Source organism: Platalea leucorodia (assembly GCF_965183815.1).
Source record: "Platalea leucorodia genome assembly, chromosome: 8".
Taxonomy (NCBI): Eukaryota; Metazoa; Chordata; class Aves; order Pelecaniformes; family Threskiornithidae; genus Platalea; species Platalea leucorodia.
In genome coordinates, this window is record NC_138830.1 from 4,146,331 (window position 1) to 4,166,320 (window position 19,990).

General features: G+C 42.5%; 1 protein-coding gene across 1 annotated transcript in view; it reads right to left on the reverse strand.

The window, feature by feature from the left end:
* FNDC3B (fibronectin type III domain containing 3B) overlaps window positions 1-19,990 on the reverse strand; it is a 210,756-nt gene that overhangs the window by 139,107 nt on the left and 51,659 nt on the right. The window lies entirely within an intron of this gene.

Below are 19,990 nucleotides of genomic sequence, written 5' to 3' on the forward strand. Positions count from 1 at the left end.
AAGTGTATTGGAAAGAACATGCAACAAATGAAATTCTTGTTTTAGCAATCTAAATAGGTGGATTCCCTGCGTGAACGTACAGTGACTGAAGACAGGTATTTTTTTCCACTCCAGAAACAAAAGATATCTGTCTTTAGCTTCTTTACCCATTTGAGACCTCAGGATTTACCAAGGTCCCCTGTAGCAATGCAGACCATGGCATGAATACTCACTGATGCTATACCGTACACAGCGTTTCACTTTCTGCAAGCAATGCGGTTACAGACATTTTCCTTCTGACAACTCCAGCATTAACAGGATAACAAAGATGTGGCTGCTTACAGGTTACTTGAACAGAAGCTACAAGACAACCCTGAGAAACCAGGCACCAGATACAGATAATTCTCTAAAGGGAAGTTTTCAAGATTAAATTATGGTCATTAAAGATGCATGCTGATAACCAAGAAGCAGATTTCAAGCATCTTAATTCTTGAACTTATAGAATCAAAAACCTCAAAAGCATTTGGCAGAATTGGATCAAATTTGTTCAAAACTGAAGCAGGCTAACTGGCAATGCAACTGAACGTGAAAGCTGTATGGATGATCTGTTGCCATCTCATTCTTCAGCAAAAACACATTTTGGAGCACAACTGAAAAGTTATCCTTTATCTCAACAAAGCATCAATTCAGGAGGATGATGCCAAGTACCATTTCACTCTGGTGAAAACTCGCTATTTCAAGCGGCTTTGGAGGCCGTCCAGAAACAACCATGTCTTCAGGAGAAGTAGTACATGGTCAGTTGTGTTTGCCTGCAAGTCCACATATCACATGGGTGCAGATGACCACGTTAGATAAAACAAAACCAAGAAAATCCCCCCAAAAAACTGTCGCAGCACTCAGTATTATGGCATCTCAGGAATCCTAAAAATTCTACTTATTTGAGTTGATCAGAAATTCTGCTTGTTGAACTTCAGCCACAGCATGGTGAAGAGGTCAGAAATGAAAAATATGCCATCTGAAATGTTGAGGAAGAAATTCTCCTAAACTAATTGGGCTGCTCTCAGTTACAGCTGCCAAAGTGGCAAAGCTGACTTTTAGCGTGGAAAAATGCTGCAGGTACAAAAGTCAGAAGCGTTTCCCACAGAGTGGGTGCACTGAAGCAACAAAACATAAAACACGCAGATCAAGTTGCAAGCAAGTCAGGAAGATCTAGAGCAGGGCAAACTGGCCTTCCTCTTCTGAATTTGAATTAAGATGTGCCAAGCTCTCCTAAGTTGAAAAGAGACTGTTACTCTCCTGGCATTTGGACAGAAGAACGAGACAAACAAGAGAAAGAGAGACCACTGCTTGTGAACTGAAGAATTTATATCGCTCTGAAATCAGGGAGGAATTTTCTCTCAATGCAGCATCCTTTAGCAAAAGGGCTCCTGAGTCGGGGCCGGGGAGGAACAGGGGCTCCACGGATGGCCTCTTTGTGCGCCCCTTACAATTTACTGGTCCGTGACAAGTCTGTCCAATTTTCCTTGAAAATAAATTAAATGGTTCCCAGATAACTCAAAGAAAAGGCACAGTCCTGCCAATAGTTCTCCACAGGACCGAAGCGACGGCTGACTGCCTGGCACCTCCTTTGCTCAAGTCCCCCTTGGGCATCTGAAGTTTCCACTTCTTTCTGGGCAGTTCAGCAGATGTTCGATGTGGTTCACAGTAGAAGGAAGCCTGAGGTGACCTCGAGTATAATGGATGGTTTCTTTATGGGCAGAGTTTCAAAAGCCCTCAGTAAGAGCGTATGCACAAGAAATAATAAAAAGGATCTGACAGACAGGAGGGTCCCAGACTGCTCTTCTGGGGTGCCCCCGCGCTGATGCCCTGCCGCTGGCCAAAGCCTGCGGCACACGCACCCAACAAGCAGTGCAGGCAGTTGCTTAAAAGCACATGTAGGCTGAACAAAATAATTCAACAAGTGGCTTTCTTGAATTCAAACCTTTGTTACCTGCAGCTCATATTCCTAACTCACATTATTTTCCTACCAGGGTGTATAATTAGTGACTGGGTAAATACGCGTGTGAGCTAGTGCCACTAAAGCGGCAGTCTCACTCTTCTTTCTTCCTCCTTCTCACCTCCTCCTCTTCTTACCTGCTCCTGAACTGTGGGAGCTGACACCAAATGGCAGAAAAACTATTCACTTTTTTTTTTTTTCCCCAAATAGGATCAGTTTTCCCTTCCTGACCAGGCTAACAGGTCAGGCAAATGCCAGCATCAGGCAAAGGAAACAGCGGGAGATGACGCGAGGGGTGGAGAGGACATCATGAAGTCATGTCTTTCAGCAGCAGCTATCCACCAGGTCAGGTCAGGTCACTTGTATCAAACCACAACTTTTCCAAAGTCCAAAACAACTGCAGTTTTTATCAGTCAAGGCTTGCTCTCTTCCACTTGGACAAAAAGGAGAGGGAAGAGAACCACTTCAGGGTACCAGAAAACAGAGTAACCCTTAAATTGAGCTGAAAGCCATATGAGTAGCACCACATCCGCAATCACAGCGAGACACAAGAATCACCACCCAGCTTTTGAGACACAATTAAGAGAAAGGCTTGAATGTAGGTTAGAGATCCTGGAAGATCAAGTAATTTGCAGGTAAAATACAAAAGAGAAAGAATCAGAGAGGGGCAGCGAGGGCTTAGAGCTTCTTTTGTACAATGGAACAGCATAGGTGGATGCCAGCAAACCAAATAAAATGAAGATAGGGAATAAAATACTATTTTCACTGTTATCTCTGTCCAGAAATTCAGCACAGGAAAATACTATTAAAATTTTCAAGCATGATCCTCTACAGCCTCTTATCTTTGGAGCAAGTTACTTCAGCTGACAAACGGCTGAAGATCTCTAAGATTTGTAGCATCTAGTTTCCCCCATTTACCCAAAAATACTTTTTAAAAAAGCAATGATTCAGGCAAGAACTTCACTTCGGTGCTCTGAAACTCCTTCTGAAGGGGGCAGATGTGCACCAGCAGCTGTTCAGAGATTTGAGGGGCATTTGCACCCCTGAAGCTGGGCACGGGCTCGCGCCCCGCTGAGCCCACGACTTCTGGCCGCGTTTCACGGGCGCTTCTCGTTAGGGAGAAGCCTTAGCTGTCTCCAGAGGGAGTCAAAATGTCAGCTCCACACACAGCAACTACAACCACGTATAAAAAAGCCACTTTTTACAGATGGGGGTGGAAAACATGGGGAGAGCAACCTCTACGAACTGCTGAAAACACGAACAGCTCTGATGACAGCAATGGGGAAGCGTGCGGGGCTTAGAGAGACCTGTGCTCCTTATCAGCAACGCTGCGTGCTGTGAACTTTTACGGGCTATCTGGTTTGAAAGGCAATTTTTCAGTCTCTAACTGCATTTGTATTTAGAGCAGAATTACTACTGCTTTAATGACTCTCATTGCATCTTTAATTATAAAATGTTCCATTTAAAATTGTCCAGACATTTGCACAAACTGCATTTAGCAACTCGCTAAACCCGGGCAGATAAAACTAACCACTACATCTGCCTGGCACATCCATCTTGAAGTAAAAATAAAGCAAGAAAAATAACGCTCTGAATTGGATACTTAAAATTGGCCTTGCAATATACCTCCAAAAATGATGAAACCAGGGCTTTGAAAAGCTGCAAGCAGAGAAGACACAGTAGTATTGAAGGAATATTGCAACTACACAGCTTGGGGTTAGAAAATAGCTATAGTTCTATTTCTAGCATAGCAGCTGGCTCAAATAACTGCCTAATTCACTTAACCCATTTTGTGCATAAGCTTTTTTGGCTATATATAGAATGGAAATAACCTTGCGAATGACCAGCAGTTGGTAAATGCCAGTTATCGGCTTGTAAACGTCTATTTCTTTCCTTTTGTGTACATGATGTAATACAAAACAGAGCACCCAAATTTCATGCTCAGGTTCTGGGATGGCCTTAAAACTTAAACTCAGTCTAACTAATTCGCTGTGCTTGTCAACAAAACCATTTTAGTCTTCGATTCACCCTGAGGAAAATGTAAGCTTATGCTATTTGAACATGTAAAAGGCCATAGTTCAAATAAAGACAAGGCATCAATAAATAAACTGCAAAGACTTTGAACACACCCTGCCTTTCTGTAGAGTTAAGCCCCGCTTGCAGAGGAACTGCTGAAGTGGGGAGGAAGAGAAAAAATTCAGTTTATGACAGCAGGACTGAGACTTTAGAGGGTTTTTTTTTTTTTTGTGGTTTTGGGTTTTTTACCCTTCTTTTTTTTCCTCCTTTAAACACATGGCTTACACTAGAACACACTCAGGATGCTTCCATATGTTCTGCAGGAAAAATATTTCTGCTTGATTGGAACTACTGTAACACCATTAGCATTAACAGCCACAATTATTATGTCTACCGCTTCCACATGCCTCACCACAAGTTCTTCCAATTTAATATCTTACCACGTTCTGAGAGATAACTAAGTTTCCAAAGACAATTTTAAACTTAGAGTTTGGTTAAAAGTTCTGCCATTGCTTCTATGCTGATCAAAAGCAGCCCATTGCAGTAAGACCCAGCAGAGTATAACATTTCTCCGTATACCCTTCTGGTCATAAACAAAACCCCTCATTTGCACAGCACCACCACCCACCCACAAACCTTCACAGCCTCAGCTGGAGAGATTACCCTCCTAAGTGTTCATCATTACAACTGGCACCAGGGGAGGTTTAGGTTGGGTATTAGGAAAAACTTCTTCACCGAAAGGGCAGTCAGGCCCTGGCCCAGGCTGCCCAGGGAAGGCATTGAGTCCCCATCCCTAGAGATATTTAAAAGACGGGTAGAGGTGGTGCTCGAGGACATGGTTTAGTGGTGGCCTTGGCAGTGCTGGGTTAACAGCTGGACTTGATGATCTTAAAGGTCTTTTCCAACCTTAACGATTCTATGATTCTATGAAAATAGCATCAGGGCAGGTGTTGAGTGTGTATTTACTAACAGCATCATGAAGTGGGGGCTGCATCTGGAAACCGCAGTCAGCGTTGCACTACCAGGCAAGTAACGAGACAGGCAGTTACGTCAGGTTACTTTAAATGCAATCTTAATTAGCATATTAATTAATTCAGCAGTTAAAACCATTTGAAGGAAGCGTATCAAATACCCTACACGCAGGAAGGGGAGAACCCCTTTATGTAGTAACTGTACCCTCCCCAAAAGCATTTTGCAAGGCAAGACTCCTTGGCTGGGAAACCATCAGGAAAACATTCCATTCCCGTGCTAAATAATGTCACGGCTGGCCAAGGGGGGCCAGGTCTGTGCGTGCTGCACAGACCTTCTGCAAGCAGCAACTTCCAGTAAAACCCAAAGTGAACTCTAGTACCCTGGCAGAGCAGTTTCTAGAAACGCAGGTAATAAAAAAGAAGATACTGAATATCCCTTACAAATATTCTGGGATGGGCAAACTTTTACAAAGACATGAAGGCTTTTAAATAGTAGAAGGAACAGCCATGTAATATTTTCTGCAGGCTCCAGGCAGTTCCAGTCGGCATGTTGATACACGTAACGTGCACAGAACTACAGAAAGAAAGTGTCTTTAAAAAAAAAAAAAAATGTACAGAATGAAAATAAACAGGAAAGAAAGGATCAAAAGAATCGGACAGTAGAGTTTCCTGCTGCTTTCCAAGTGCATCGGCATATAGGGAAGCCGTGGGCGTGCTCCAGGAGAGCTTCCCAGCTGGAATGGGGCAGGGAGGTATCTCTGCAGGCACTCCGATGGGCAAAGCCAGCGGAGCCCCGCAGCCCCCCGGCCTGCGCCGGCGGAGGGGAGAAGGGCCGCGGCCCCGGCACGCAGACGTTTGCCCGCCGGGGTGGCCAGCAGCACGTGGGCATTTGCCCGCCGGGGTGGCCAGCAGCACGCGGGGAGAGGATGCAGCATCTGCTCCGGTCTCCAGCCTGCAGGTACCCACGGCACTGCCTTATCCGCGGACGGCCCTCGGCCATCTTTCTGGAGAGAGGTCAAACCTCACGTCTGGAGCTACCGCAGTAATTTGAAACTGTTAAAGCATTTCACAAAGTACAGAAAAATCTATACTGGCACTTCTGTCCCCAAAGGACAGACACCTGGATGACCTTGGAATAACCATCTGGATCATTAACATGCACATTCATTTTCCAATTGACAATTCCATTATCGCTCTTACCTAGGCTGTTCTGACACATAGTTATTCAAGCAGCTCATAAGAACGCAGAATGTCCCAAAAGAGAACTTCAGGAGAAGCTTAATTAAATAATTGATTTTTCTTGATGTTTAAAAAAATAAATACATGCACATACACTTCCATGTGACGAGCTCCCAAGGGAAAATTTTGCAAAATAAGCATAAAGTGTTTATTTAACTCAGAGAAGCAATTAAACCATTAAGAGCAGCTCAAAGTAGGCATTACGCTGATTATCCCTTAATTGCATGCATTCACAGCAGTGACATACAAACTGCAACAATAACAACTATGTTACACACTCATTTTTTCCTGACCTGGGCACATTTGACAACAAATCCATCAGCAATATATATTCAACAAAAAGCTAACTGAAGAGTGCCGGCCCATAACTGCTCAAGTTTTTCTGTACCAGCATGGAGATATCTATGATTACGACTCCTAAGATCAATTTAAACATGCTTAAGTTTGCTTAAATACAAATGGATGAAGCTATTTATTTTATCTATTTTTCATGACATACTAAGGCAATACTCATCTAGTCTGTTCATCTGCCCTAACTGCAGCCACTTGTCGATGTGGCGGTATCTGACGGTGCCTCCTGCGCCGTCCTCTCCGATACCTTGCTATAGGTGTTATAACCTCCGAGACGCCGTAGGATGGAGAAGGGAGGTTCCTGCGTGCTGTTGAGGCAGGACTGGCAGCCATCGGCAGGCAAACTGCACTCCGAGGAGCTCCTTCAGTGAAGCTCCACTTGGCCATGTGAACGTTTAAGAAACACCACTGAAGTCCCAAACCTCCCGTTTTCCTCCGCTTGCAGGCAGGGCTTCCAGCTGCGCTTACCACATACGCACACAGCCTGCAAAATTACACCGCGACCACAACTAAGCAGCTGAAATGCAGGAGTTTGAACACTTTTTCCAGTCAACAGCAGTTGCATCTCCCATGTCCCACGACAGAGGTAAACAAAGTAATTTTATAATTCCCTTGGCAGCGGCAGCAGAAGGCACCGCCGACAGAAACACGCTCTGCTCCAACCGCGCTGCAAGAGGAAAGCGGCTGCCAAAGCATCTAGTCGCCAAGAAAATTACAGTATCATAGTCTTAATTACACTAATTGCATTTCCTGGTATTGAGGCAGGATTAATATAGTGTTTCTTATGCTAGATTTCATAAACACAATTGGTTTCAGCTTAACTCTTCGTAATTGTCTTTCACAGTTCTTGCAAACAATTAGCCACCAATTATGTTCATTCCGTTTTGCAGATGACTGATAAACACTCCAAATATCAGAATTCTCCCCCAAGGGAGGCAAATTACTTCTAACTTGTTAAGTAATCTTAACGAACCCTCAGTGAAAAATCCTGCAGGCAAATCACCCAACGGCGCTTGCTTGCCATTTCCATGCTGCTGCCAAAGACTAGAAAGCTTCCACCATGAGGAGAGCCATGCTTGGACCAGCTTTGGAGAGATGAGTAACAGTCTTAGGGTGATGAAATGACCATATATAAATGATTTTTTTAAAAAAATAAATGTATAAGTAATTTATGATCCATCATATAGAAAAATGATTTATCGTCTATCATATATAAAACCATTTATTTATAAATATATATACAAATAAACACACACGCTCATGCACAAATACTCGTTTTAGAAATTACAAAAATTTAAAATATAAAATTAAAATTTAGAAAGTGTTTGAGCTCATGTAAGTCTCAAGGAACAGGTGCTGGGCACTGGACTGGACAGACCTTATTAGTTTCTCACTCCCACCCTACTCGCCCTAGCCCCGTCATCAAACTCAAAGGCTCTGGCTCACACAATTGAGAATGACGGGCATTGAGTTTTCGTCCCCTCTCCAGGCACAGCTCCAACATTCAAAACAATTCAGCTAGAAATGTTCAAAAATGTTATGATGAGATAGTATCGTCTACCGAGATAAAAATAGTACGTTATATTGTTACGCCAAGGTCATCTGTAGCGACCTAGCCAAGATGGCATTGGACGAGACTGACTCTTAGCAGAGGCAGGCGTGATAATCAAAAGCACACGAGTTTCCAGGAATTTTAGGCCGGATTTTTCTAATACACAGACTAGCCTTGCTTAACATGTCCATCGCTTAAAAGGTGACGTTTGGATAAACAGGACACAGGTAGTTACAGGCCACACGGTTACTTACGCAACTTCGCCTGAGAGCCGTATCGACATAAAATAAAGTCTTTTGAGCTAAAATAAAACGAAGACTCTTGCTTGGCCAGCACTGCCAACAGCGAAGCCTTCCCATAACATAACAACAGGACTATAGTTTGCTGACAAAGCCTTACACCAGGGTCGCTGCACGGGTTGCTTGGCTTCTGTCTTCCATACCTGCGGGGTCACGAGCCCTTCACTTGCCAGGAGAAGAAGAAAAAAAAATAAACCTTGCTGATGAATAACTTGCAATACTTCACATGCACACTGAGTTAACATGTTTCTGTGCTACTAAATATTTTTTAAAACCTCCTGTGGAGGGTATTGTCAGAGAATTAACAGCAACCCGGAGGGGAAGGCAGCGCTTCTGACAAGCCATCTACACTCCGATGCTCCCCCAGCCCAGCCCCAACAGGAACAAGAAGGATAAGCTTACAAAAAAACAGCAGCAAGGAGAAAACAAAACAAAACCCCAAAAAACCACACCACCAAAACTGTTGTCAATAATATAATCAAGAAGTCAAGAAGTTGTAAGCAATAATCAAACACAGCTTATAAACAAAGCATTTGCAGAACCCTGCAGCTTTACGTTATCACACACAGGGGGTACATTGCTAAAAAAAATAAATTGCACAAATTACGGTCTTGTGCTGAACATTGCAAAAAAACAAACAAAAAACCCACTCATCTCCAGGAGCAGCTTGATTTTTTTAGCAGTATTTGATGCTCTCTGACCCATAAAAAAAGGAAAAACTAAAATTAAGTTTTGTGGTGTTTAAATGAGTAAATCACAGCATAGGTTCATTTGTTTTGATTATATTGGCCTTAAATAGTTTAGAATACCAATTCAGATTCTAGATTTACTTTTTAGATAACTATTAGTGATACTACTGGATGGCAGTCTACAGCCTTCGAGGTTGCCCAGAGTTACACAATTTCAAATTGGTTAATGTGGTTCAGTTGGCTTTTTTTCTTTCCTTTTTGTTTTGAAGCCAGTGATGCTTTCGTTACAAAGCTGATTCAGCAAATTGTTTCTGTTAATAACATCTATTCTTCATCCCTATATTAATGAAAATATTCATGATACAGAAAATGATCTATTGATGTCACAGGCACAGAACCCGCCATACTGCAGCGACTACAAGAAAACCCCGGTGCAGAAGGAACAACAAGGCTCTTAAGGGTATGATCACACATACTGTATCTAAATATAGAAGAGGCTAGACTTTCAGAGAGTGAAAGCTACCCAACCCAAGAAATCTGACAACAGCAGAATCAACAGCCAATTCAGATACAGCTTCCAACCACCACTACAGATTTCTTTTTTTATGGTGGGAATAAATACAATTTTAAATTCAGCAAAACCAACAAACAATCCAATTTACATTCTTTACCATCAAGACATTTAAAGTCAATTCATTATTCTTACTTATCCAAGTTGAGATTTGTTTTAAAATTAGAAATGAGAAACATAACAACAATAAAAGCCCTGTAATGATTATAAGCGACTCTGTGCTTCATCCACCTCCCCAATCCACATCTCCAACCTCAGTTTCACAATTGATAGCCAGTCCGCCTTGCTGCCACAGAAGCGAACATAGTCTATCTTCAGCCTCCCTCTGGGAGGGAATTTCATCTGCAGCTCCCTAACTGAAGTTCCAGGTACAAGTATTTGGAAATTGCTACCAAGCTTCTTTCCATCTCCTCCTTCATCCCTCAAATGGGCAACTCAAAAAGTCTGCATTTAAGTCTGCTGCTTAATGTCTGCTCTCCTAGGTTAACGGTCTGACTACATAGAAGGAAATGCCCGCCTTAGTCTTTTTATAAATATCGTCAAAATATTCGCTATGCCAATTTCAGGCAGTCACAATGGAGGATATGAAGTTAATAAGAGTTATAAAACCGGCAGAACCTGCTTGGTGGAGAATATAATATTTCTTTCCTGCAAGGAAATATTTCTTGATATGCTAAAATACCGAGCGTGCCTCATCAGAGGCAGGAGGAGCACCGTTCTGTACAGCGCAGTGGTTTGCCAGCCGCAGACGCTTGTGTTTGAAGAACTCATTTGCCAAATGCACACCTTGAGTCCTTACAAGGCAGCAGAATCTGGGAAAAACCATGATTGAACAGAGATAATGTCTTCCCCACTGGAAGGTCTGAAGAACAGGTTCAGCACAACAAATTTACACTGCTCCAGCTTGAGGTCTTGCCTCGAAGCGATCCGAGCGTCTGAAGTCTGTTCAGATGGACAGCCAGCAACGCGACGCGCAAGCTTTGCAGAAAGAGCCCATGGCAGAACCGACCTGGAGGGTTACTTGTTCCTCTCATTTGGATAATACATTCTCTTTAAATCAAGGTTAATGCCAATTGGCACAACAGTTACTTCTGGTTCTGGCAAGAGGGACAGGCAGGTCTGCAATTACCAGAATTCACTTTGCAGCCTCTGAAGAGAAGCGTCCCGCTGCATGTCACACCAAAGGCGCGAGTTGTCAGACCTGGTATGCGAGACAAATCTCGCACTATAACGAAGCCAGGATACCTGTACATTTGTCATCTTCCTTGGTGTCCTACTCCCTACTTCCTTGCATTTTTTTCCCCTCCAGGAGACTGAAAAACTGGATAAGACATTTCCAATAAAATTATACAAAGAGCTATTTCTGGTTGTAACAGCCCATGCCAGCTTTACTTTGTAAATGCTAACTTTTATCTAACGCTGCAAATCGTATTGCACCATGAAGATTTTCATTGCATGTACAAAACAAACGTGAACCAAAATCAAAGAGGATAGAGAATAAAAAGTATAGGAAACCAAACATGTGCCTTTAAGGAGGAGTAATGGCAATTAATAAAGCTGATGGAATAATTTTTTGACTCTTCTGGCCAACAAATATAATTGCTTCAGATTAAGAAAGCTTAATATAATTGCTTTACTAACTTAGGACTATAGCTGCACTTTAAAAAGATTAAATGCACTGACTAATGTGTTTGCAATGTCTGTAGTCCGAGCAGACTGGGTAAAGAATGTGGATCTTGGATTTTAAAATCCTGACACCATTGATTGGAACATACTGGGTCCACACGTGGACGATTATTTGCGTTTGAGCAGGACCGACACCGACAACTCAAGCATTCCTGCGGATACCGATACACTCACATAGGGTCTCTGTGTTTTGGGGAGAGATCCATAGATACTGGGAGACATTTAAAAATTGATAGCATGCTGGTATGAGACACTGCCTTTCCAAGTGCCCTTCAAATTAGTTTGAATGTACCACACTTACTGACCCTTTCAGACGTATACATATACACACATAAGTAAAATAAGGACAGACACAAACCCCAAATACAAGTCCTGCATATTTACAAAACCAAAAAAAGTCTGAAATTATAGCCCAGACTGTATGTTCTAACATTTGTCTTTGAAGTCCGCTCTCCTAATTCTAGAGATAAATGCATTTCCCAGCAGCAGATTCTTAAGCATTCAAAGAAAAATATACAAAAAATCTTCATTTTACCAAAGGCCAAACTTCACGAGCTACTTCTCTGCTCCTTTACGTGTTATTCCGCTGTGAAGCGGGACGCTTTGTTTTTATATACTTGCAAACTGGAATAGTTGGAGTCTTAATTTATTTCTCATCCTGCTGATGATTCAGCCCCTGCCCCTCTCCTCTGCCGGGAGGCCACGTCAGCAGGACGCGGCGCGGGCCGCCAGGTCACATCCCGGGCCGGCTGGAGCAGAGGCGTGCCGCCGCGCCGGCAGCGCGGCCCCGCTTTCCCAGGGAAGGGGCTGCAGGGTCGGGGAAGGCTATGGCTGTCCCTCCGGGTGTTCGTGGATGCAGACAGTTATCGAGGCTCTTACAAAATGCTTGGAGTTTCCACATGTTTCAGAAAGATTTCCAGTTTCAGCGGTATTTCTCTCCCTCTCTCTCCTCACAGTATGTACTGTAACACATTCAAACTTTAGGATTTGGAAAGATTAAGCCAAATCAAAATCCAGTTATGTGTCAAGTTTCCCCTTTTTTTCTTTTGTCTTCTATCAGGGGAGTTATATTAAATAACAGCGACTAATTCACTATATTTTAATCAAAAGGGGTTTTTAAAGGACTAGATATGCTATACAGCAAATGTACTAGTGCAGGTGCATCTTATTCAAGATTTAATCTGCACACATGCAAAAAAATTTCCATGATTATTCTTAGCATTATCTGATTTAAAACAGAGAAGCTGAGATTATCCACAGAGTAAACAAAGCATCCTATTGTTTACTTTTGGCTTCTAACATGGTTTCCTATACTTTATTGTAGTGTGCTAAAAACAAAACCCATGAGATGAAAGGAGAATGGTGCTACGATCCCACTGACAGTAACAAGGGAAAAATCTCCTCTGAGTTAGCATCTCTTTGCTCTCCCTTAGATGATTTCAACACAAGTTTCACAAAGATATGGAAATGTTAAAGTTATTCCTTCCACGTGGAAGGAATAAATGATGCACAATCAGGACTTGAGTTTTCTAAGGTGACTGAACACTAAAAGGCCAAAGGGTCCATATGTGAAATACAGGCAGAGTGACCAAAAATAACAGAGGATAAAAGGCTCCACTGCAAATTCTCGCATTTTCTGGTTAATAACGCGGCAACAACAATAAAATAAGCAGAAACTATTAACCTAACAATATCTGTTATGATTATATGGTTAGGTATTAAGAACTGGTGGTTTGTAGCTATACCTTTGACAAACCATGGAGTGCACCATGGATAATATCCCAACAGGAGGGACAGGGCTGAACCCTGATCTGGGGACATGCCAGCGCCACAGAGCTGAGCTTGCCAACTCACCGATGCGAGCAAAGCTAGAAGATGGGTGGCAATACCTCTAAAGGACGGCATTGACTCTGTTGACAGAAGAAACAAATATTTTGGCCGATATAGCAAAGGCTGGTTAGACAGGAATCACAAACAGCAACACGGGATTCTTCCAGATTATAGCCCTTCACCACAGTTTTGTTCTGGAGGATGCTTGTGCAGATAATCCCTCGTTTGTCCATCACCAGAAAGAACTTCAATAAATCAAAAACTTATTTAAATATGTGTTGATATACCAGTAAGGCCAATGGGTACTGGAAGTCTGACTTCTCCATCAAATATTAAATTTAAACACCAAGTACCACGAGTCAAGTAAGATGATGTAAATGAGTAGTAAGAATTTTGTTTTAAAAGTTATTTGGGTGCAAAGGGCCCTTACTGCAGAGGATAAAGCAATTGAGCAAAATTTGCTCAATAATAACAGAATTCATACAGTAATAAACAATGCAGCGTATTTTGAAAACAGTCATGAATTAATTTCTTTAAACTTAACCGAGGACCAAATTCTGAGAATTCAGCAGATACTCTGAATATATATATAATTCAGCAGATACTCTGGAAAGAGAGCAGATCCTGCACCAGCCTGCAGCCCCCAGCTCTCACCCTGAAGTGCCCAATGCACCTTCCCCCCTCAGATTTCAGGAGCTGCCCTTTGATTAGAAGTCTCTTCCCAGCCTTCTGGAAACCTCTCCAAAGCAACCTCATTTCGGGCGCTGCTACTATTTCACGTCAGACTGCCAACAAGCCAGGAGCATGGACGAGCAGCCCATCCGCTGCCTCTGTGCCTGCAGAGCGACGGAGGGAGACGCTCGCAGCGGCTGATGCAACAGCTAAGCTTGCAGCATTATAAAACCAGCCAGCTACCTGGACCTGTATTTTCTTGTTCCGTCTCCTTAGGCTTCTTTCATCCTCAATCTCTGATCCGACATCCACCAGTTCCCTCACGTGTGCCCTTCCCGACTCCCATCTTGGCTCCTCCGTCCCCACCCCGTACCGTGCCACAGCTATTACTCATTTGCTTACACCACGTCCCATCTATTTTCAACTCCTTCCTTCCCTCCAAGAAACTGACTCGCTTCCTTGTTTCCAACCTCATCCTAAAGGGAAAAAAAATAAAGACTTTTTTTGGTTTGCTTAGACTAGACTGAACAGCCTTATTTCACTTACACACACACTCTTCCTACATAAATCTACAGCTATGTAGCCTTTAATATTATCCGTTCCTTTGCATTACCACACTAAACCACACCCATCCACCAAATTAAGGGAATAATAATTCCAGGAAATCTTTCATTTGAGAAACCACTGCTAGATTTTTAGCATACTTCTGGCCTTTCTCTTGAGTTACTCGTTTTTAGAGCCACGGAAAAACCAGCACTGAAATTTAAGTCATGCAATCTTTATTTTGCAAGGTAAGAACAGGCAAAGGCCCTGTAGTGCTTCAAGTTCAGCATCAACGGCAAAACACTTGAAAGTATCAGTTGAAACAAACACCAGTGTTAGTCAACCTTGCATGTTTGTTATCCTGTTCTCATTCAAAATGTAACCACTCAAAGGCAATTTAGGTTCTTGCTTACTATGCAGATATTCACCTTTAAGCATAGCCACAACCCCTCCATGCCATCGCACACCTGTACCTTGTCCTTGAAAAACAAACCAGAAGCCCACTCAATGCAGAGCCTTCCTCACCTGTGCAATGCTAGAATTAAAGCCTAATTTCTTTTCATTAGCCTATTTGTTTTCTTTGCACGCAAATGTCGTGTTTCACTGTTCAGTATCGCAGCATTAGGGGTGGAATAAAGACGGGAGATAGGTTTCAAGCGGGTATTTCCAACAGCCTGGGCTAGACAGAATACACCCAGGAATTCCCATTTTTATCACACCAGGTGCTTTTCTGCTACCTGTTCTTGCTTCTAGCTTTGGTACGGGCTTTTCACATGCTACGCATACACACACAAAATTACAGAACAGAAAACTCAGCCTGCTTTGCTTGTGGCAGAAAATGAGACCCAGCTTGGGTATCATTTAGATGGACGGCAACAGAAAATACATTTAGCGATAACTGAGTGATTCTGTGTGATCAATGGGTAGAAGTGTTACGCAGTCTGCATCAAGGTCTCTGTATATACGTTTTTTCAACATGTGGGTGACAAGCAAGTTCAAGTGGCACCAGAATAATCATTTTAGCCATATTATTCATACCACAGTGCGCACGACAGCTTGGCATTATCGCCTTCCAGGATGAAAAAGCACCGAACAGATTCTCGGGATTCTTCACTGCCCCAAACTACGCACAAACTGCTGTATTTTTAAGTAATTTAGTATATGACATGATTCTCATGCAGCAATAGAAGTTCCTACCAAAGATCTTAAGATATTGGCTAAAAACACCGGTCTTCAATCAGTCATTAGGGAAAGGGGAATTTCCTGAACACGTCAGATTCACCAGGAATCTATTTATTCTCAAATTCAGAAAGCAGAAATAAAATTTTTTTTCAAATACAGAAGGGCTGTTTCGATTCTATTCTCCAGTTGATCAGATCCGTGTTCTCCCTTTCCTTCATATTTCATTTCATTATTTCATTTACCCCAGAGCATTAGCTAGAAGCAATCTTTCATATAAAGGAAATACAAGATCTACAGTTATAGCTGAGTAAAGAAATGGGTGAGGCTATGCCTTGCCCTTGTCCTTTCCTTGCAGAGCTAGCAACAGTCGAGTCCCGAGTTTGTGAAAAATTAAGCGGAAAAACGCAAAAAGGAAATTAGGTATTTCAAGTATTGACATATTTATGAAGTACTTATTATCTGTCAAAACTATATAAAAAGAGCAGCTTTTAAAATACCAGTGATACAGCACCTATACATGTTTCATGTCTCAAAAATACTGAATTAAGATTCTAAACCAATCTCCCTTTAACCACCCACAGAGGTACAGTTCTGCCGCCAGGGCCCAAAACGCGGCCGGGGGGCCGGCAGCACAGGGCGAGCGGGGCTTTCCTCCCCTGCCCCCCCGGGACACCGTCATTTTTGGAGGAAGCATGCCAATACTTTGTCATTAATACGCACAGGGCTTAAAAGGAACAAAGACTGGTCATGCAATCGCACGCAAATAAAGGATGTGCTTTATGTTTCCACTTTATAACACAGGCCCGGCGGCCAGCCTCAATATTCAGCAAGCACTCGTGTTTCACGGCCTGGGTAGGCAGGGGAGCGTGCCTCCTGCCTGCGCAGGCAGCGCCGGGTCCCAGCCTTCTACTTGATTCAGCTTCTGGCAACTATTAAAAAAAAGATTCCCCTCAATTAACCCCCAACATCTCCTTTCTTTATTCCTTTATTTGGTTGTTATAAAGGCTACAGAAGTCACATACCACAGCATCTCTCCTACTACGCGGGATGGAGAAGGCAAACCCTTAGGGAGCCAGCCGGTAACACCAGCCCTGGTGGGAGCAGCCGGAGCCGCCCAGATGCTTCCCTCAATAACCCAGCCTGTGGGCTGTGCCACACAGACCTCTGCTCACGGGCTGGCTTTCTCCAAAAGACCAGATTGATCGATCTCTTTAGATCTGTCCTCTCAAGGAAGCCACAGACCCTCTTCATGCCCGCTGACCAGCTACACTTCTGCCAGCCGCTGAGTCCAGGCCCCCCCACGACCTACGGGGCTTCTGAATCAATCTCTTAAACAAGTCACCTCTGCCTACATGAAAACAGAAAACAGGAATGAAGACAGCACTCACTATAACACATTGCATGTTCAATTAAAGTACACATTTATTCCAGTTGTATAGTATTTTAGGGGGGTAGTTTCTCAGGGGATATTTTTATTTTTAAAGTTTTCACTGATTGCCTTACTGGTGAAACCCTGAGGAACTGGAAAAAGTTTTTGTATTTGGGATTTCTCCACTATTCCAAAATACTGGAGACCTTCAAATGTGCATCTATTCTTTCTGGTTTTAAACAGTGATTACTCAATTAGTGGCTAATTACACTTCAGGGTGTTTAAAACAGAGGATATTCCACAGAGGTTTTCTTCAAACAAGTGTCTTTCTTCCAACCTTGAGAAGACAAACGATGATGCATTAAATCATCTTTTTCTCTGCTATTTTCATGCCAGTCCTCTAACACACATTATCGCCACCCATCCCCAGGTACACCACAGCCGTGGAGCCGAGCGGGGTCCTGCATACAAAGCCGTGGTTCACAGGACATCCAAAACAGGCTCTGGGAGCACAAGGTGAAGATTTCAAACTTCTCAAAAAGTTATATAAAAAAAAAAAAAGTTTTCAGAGAGATAAAAACCACTTTACATAAGTGAAGCTAGCCGCCCCTGCAGAACGGATGAAGCCAAAGGAAAGAGCAGCTTTTGTATATCCTGAAGGATTTAGTGTAACCAAGTCATGACATCTCAAATTTTTAACAACAGTGTTCACTCCCTGAACTCAGGAGAATCACACACAATTTATAACAAAGCAGTCCTTCATATTGTGAATACAAATGAATCCCGTTTACAAGCACATCTTACGGCATACCGCTGAGTACCAGGCAGCAAGGAAGAAGCGAGTATCGCCCGTCCAGCGGGGAGCTGCCAGCTCCCAGGCGTACACGCTGCCCAAAGAGAGACTTCCATGCTGCCCTAAGGTAGTGCTAAAATGGTTCCATAGCTTCCTCATCGTACTGCAATGTGGGAGCAAAGGAAAATGCACCGTTATTGTCTAAGTGCTGCCCTACGTATAGGGAATACATTAACCTAACGCTCTACCACAGGGGAAAAAAGACATTGTAAGTTTTGTGGAGCAAGGGGGTGTGTAGTTCCCAAAAGCCCCTCTTTTACAATAACCTCAGAACACAGGGAAAACAGAACTGCCACCAATCCTCATCTTCATATATTTGCTGGCTGATTACAGTTTCTTCCACAATAGGTCAATATTAACATTATTTAAATTCCACAATTGCACTGTGAACACACCTTTACCAAAAGAAAAAAAAAGGCAACAACAATAGTCAAGTGCTCTTCGGTGTTCGAAAGATGTACTTATTTCAGCAATATATTTCACAACAAAGTAGGAGTTGAAGCTTTAGCATTAAAAGAATATCAGAATTTTTAGACTGAACTTGAAGAGCGTATACAAAGAAACGCGTGTGCTTTGGCGGTCAATGCTGCAGCTCTACCAAAAAAAAAAAAAGGAGAAAAATCTTATGATACAAATTCTAAATTAATTTTATGAAAGACTGCTGATGAGTACCAAACAAGCCCCGTTGGCACAAACATGTTAAATTACTGGGAATACAGAACCAGGAGGTTTCAAGTTGCATTCCTTTAAATACACTATCTGAACAACACTTTGAGCATGAAAAAAATTATAAACAAATGGTGTCATAATTATATTTGTCATGGAAATTTTTAATGCACTAATCAGTATTAAAGCATTCATTTCAAATAAAAGGAGTAGCCAGCAATATTCCTCTGTTAATTGCCATGTGGACCAATTTCTTACCACACAGCATGTTGGCTATAAATCGTAACAAGCAGTTTTAAATTGCTGCTGTTATTGCTCATCAAGACCGAATAATCCTGGACGGTGTTCAGAGAAGCTTCTGTAACGTCTATCTCAAACAACTACTAATTCCTCATTTCCATAGGGATGAAATTTCAAGCAACAACCACCAACTCCTCCACTGTTTAAATGGGGGGTGACAGAAAAGATGCAGAGGCTGCAAGATGGGACATGTCAAATATTTCAAAGGACAAACTCTTCCCTACGGGAGCGGTGCAGCGCTGGAACAGTTTGCCCAGGGAGCAACCTCCATCCTCAGAGAGCTTCACAACTCAGGAGGTGGCAGACAACCTGATCCACCTCTGACACTATCCCTGCTTTCAGCAGAAGGTTGGATAAGGTGACCTCCAGGGGTCCCTTCTAAGCCAAATTTTAATAAAAAGCATAGCTATCCTTGAGCAGTGTTATTTTAGTATTTGATGCAGTCTAAGAAACAGCCTTTCTTGAGTAGATTTGAAATTCACAGTCAAAATACAGGGGCAATTCACTAGCTATACAACTATTATTAAACTGTCTCCCCCCCCCCCCCCCAATTATTATTACTTTTTTAGGAAAGGCTTTTAAATGAATAGCCCACTGAGATTGCTGCTTAATGGTATAAGGTCTGGAAAGATGGGGGAGGCAACACCACCTACCTCCCTTCTCAAAAAAATAAGAGAACGGCATAAGCTCAAAAAAAAAAAAAAAATTTCACTCAAAACAGTATTAGCAGTACAGCTACACAGTCTATTTCCTTTAAATTTTGATTTAACCTTCCTGTATTTACTGTAGACAGGGTTATACCTAAGGAAATAGCTGCTTCACTTCAAAGCTGTATTTGCTACTAGCTAGAAACCCTCTTCACAGTACTTAATATGCAATCTGAAAGGTCTTTTATCGCTTCTCCCTTCAGACCTGTTAAAAGATTTTGTGTGGGCCCTCTTATAGAAAAAAAACCAGAAGCACTACTTATCATATTTGCACAATTTTACAGAGAGGTAAAACAGCAATCAAAAGACTGCTTACATGCTTTTATTCAATACTACATAATTAACCGGCTCTGCTTCTAAAGAACCAATTTAAAATTCCGCCCAAAACCAATCTGGCTGCTGCAGGCACTCTGCAATGTCTGTACTTCTCTGCCCATTTTCTCTCTCTCTCTCCTGATGCCTGTATGAAAACAGAAGTTTTTCCATAGATAGCCACTTAATTCGCTACTGGTTTTCAGT